Raw genomic sequence first — 3,129 nt, 5'->3', positions numbered from 1 at the left:
ACTAATGATCACAGATTGATGACCGTAATTATCCCTGATGACAGTGTGAAGGTAATATTTTATATTTTCCTTGTACTTTCTTTTTTCTTAATTTTTACAGCAAAGATTTTATTTTTACATAAGCAGTAAAGTCGTTTTTAAAAATAAATATTTTTCAGATAGTCTAAAGAGTAATAGCCAGATGGGAGGTAGTTTGCACAAGGTATTTGGTCTGTAGAAAGCTCTTGGACTTTGGAGTCAGGAAGCCAATTTAATCTCCAGATTTTCCAAATAAAAATTACATAATCTGAGCAAATTATTTGAATTTTAGAGTTCTTGCTTATATAAATAGGATATAATGCTCTCTCAAGAAAGATTGGCACATCCCAGAGTCATCTTGCAAGCAAGGCAAAGCGGCCATCGCAGCTGCTGGTGACGTGGCAGGGATAGCGCTCAAGAGGCTGATGGGCAAGTACAAGCAACTAACCCAGAATCCTCCAGAAGGAATTCGGGCCCCATGAATGAAGAGAATTTTTTTTTTTTTTTTTGAAAGGGAGGTGTTGATCATGGGCCCTGAAGATACCTGTTTTTGAGTTTGGTGTTTTTCCTGCTACCTTGAGTTTCCCACCTGACTACCACTGAATCCTCCCAAGGTGAGGTTCACTTGCGAGATGTTCCATCCCAGCATCTACCGGGACCGGCAGAGTTTGCATCTCCATCCTCCACAAACCGGGTGATGACCCCATAGGCTTCAAGAGAGGCTCCGAGATGGGGAGCCCCTAGCTGAGTGTGGAAAAGATCCTGCTGTGGGTGACGGGCATTCTGGCGGAGCCCAGTGACGAAAGTGGACCTAATGTGGATGCTTCCAAAATGTGAGGTGACTGGGAGCAGTTTTACAAGACTGCCAGTCAGATCTTGCAGAAGTCTCTGGGACTCTGAGGCTGCGCACGCGCAGAAGGCAGGACCGCACCTTGTAGTTCCAAGGCTGCTCTCGGGACGCTCAGTGACAGTGCTGCTGGTGCTGCTACCAAAACAGCAACCACGGCACTTCTTGTTTCTTACCTTTCCACCTCAAACGGCTTCTTTTCTGGAATCATGGCCTGCATAGCTTAAGGACAGCTTTGCGATGTCCAAGTGTTCCTCCTTGTGGAATGTTCAGGAAGGGCACCTGGCTGTCTCTAATTCCCAGCCATTGCTCAGTCCGTGCTCCCTCCCGAGGCTGCCCCCAGGATGAGGGCCTGTGCAGACCAGCTGCCTCCAACAAAGGCATAGGGCCTGTGGCCGGGTTGGGCTGGCACACTTTATACCCCACTCCAGGTTCCATGTGCTCTGTGAGGCGTTCAGGACGTCCCACCTTGTGTTTTACAAGCAGAGGTTGTTCATACAGTCTCTTCATTTGTTGTGCATTACAACCACACTTAGAAATACTTTCAGGGATGCTTTGTAAATGGTCAGTGAGAAAGGGGACAGAGAACAGATTCTTGCTGGCCTCGAAGACCAGTGGCTTCTCTGGTTGCATTTTTAGGGGATTAGCGTTCTGTCACCATTGCTTGTGCACTCCTAGAGCAGACACAGGGAGGTCTTTGAAGTGTTAGTGACATTTTTCTCCTGAGTTCTGCAGTTTTCCTTTTCCAGGCTAAAAGCTGGGTTGCTCCAGAGCTCTACACTGTGAGAGCAGTTGCACCAGGACCATTCTTTGCCCTTGAGGTCAGAAGGGACTCTGCCATTAGTTGGCCCAGAGTGCAGAGGTATGCCTTTCCTCAGGTGGAGGGAGCACTTTTTTGCAGTCTGTGACTTTGATGCCACCTAGGTGTCTCTGACTACAGAGCTGAGCAGCACAGTACCCCAAGGAGACATCACAAGCAATAACAGATCTGTTGCCTGGGGAAGCAGATGCCTGATCTGTTCCAAACAGTTTGCATTTCAACAGGAGTTTGTTTTTAAAGAGATAGCCTGTGAGACCTGCGATAGATTTCATTTCACATTAGCCTCTTTACTTCATGTTAGCCTCTTTCCTTCCCTTCCCAAATGTGTCCATCGGACATTTGTCTCTTAGGGAAACCTCACATTTCATGGTGTTAACAATTCTGTAGGAGGACTTGTGTTTGGAAGGGTAAGGAGGTGTTGTGTTACACAGTGTTTACAGGCATGAAGGAGATGCAGCCTTTCCAGAGTAAGAAGCAGTGGCCTGTGTAGAGACTGCTGGCCTGCTTCAAGATCATGGGGACACAGTCACCTGTGGGTGTCCATGGGAGGTAGGGGAGGAATAGCAGTATCTTTGCAAAACATAGTATTTTATTAATTTATATTTATTGAATGAAAAACAATCCTATGGTGTCCCTCTTCTGTTGTGGAATTTAACTACTATGTTAAAAAAAAATAAAGTTCTATATTTCCCCCTCTTAAAAAGAAAGAAAGATTGGCACACTTTGTGTCTTCAAGGCTGTGTTCTGATTCCCGGGACTAGAGCAGGGTAGGTGGCATTAGGCATGGGTGCCTATTAGACATCCTAGTGAAAACGTGGGGTAGGCAGTGGAAATGCAGTTCTGGCGTTCAGAGAAATTAAAAGAAACCAATTGGAAAGTTACCAAATTAAGTGGGATTTGTAGATGAGACTGTTTAGTAGATAAAGGAAAAGAGAAAGATTTTAGGACAGATGCCTGGCTGACTCTAACAGGGTGATAAAGAGGAACCAATAAACTCTTTCCTCTCAAAATCCACTTCCTTCCACCCCAAACTTCTCACCTCTTTTATCTGATTAGCATGTACTTATTCAGATGTTAGAGCTCAGTATGAACATCACTTCATTTATTTTAAAATTTATTGTTCATTGTTCTAGGATGAAATTGTAAATAGTGGAATAAATTAGTCCTGGCCTTCATTAAGCTTATCTTCTACTAGGAAAGATAGTCAACTGACAAGTAAATAGGCAAGCAAAAAAGGTAATTACAGACCAAGAAGTCAAACACTGACTGAAATAACCAGGATGATAAGACAGTAACCAGGGGAGGTCCTTGTAGATAATAGTGGAAGTTCTCCCTATGGAGCTGACCATATACTAAGATCAGAAGTAAGAGATGAGGTGGGAGAAGAACCTTCCAGGCAAAGAGAGCTGGAAAGGGCTTGGTATGCCTTAAGAACCAACTTTCC

General features: G+C 44.6%; 1 pseudogene; it reads left to right on the top strand.

The window, feature by feature from the left end:
* Positions 1-496: 496 nt before the first annotated feature.
* Positions 497-918, top strand: LOC113187164 (ubiquitin-conjugating enzyme E2 G2 pseudogene; annotated as a pseudogene).
* Positions 919-3,129: the final 2,211 nt, after the last annotated feature.

Source organism: Urocitellus parryii, chromosome 5 (genome assembly GCF_045843805.1).
Source record: "Urocitellus parryii isolate mUroPar1 chromosome 5, mUroPar1.hap1, whole genome shotgun sequence".
In the NCBI taxonomy this organism is placed as follows: domain Eukaryota; kingdom Metazoa; phylum Chordata; class Mammalia; order Rodentia; family Sciuridae; genus Urocitellus; species Urocitellus parryii.
Note: the sequence above shows the minus strand (reverse complement) of the source record. Positions and strands in the feature narration are given on the sequence as shown.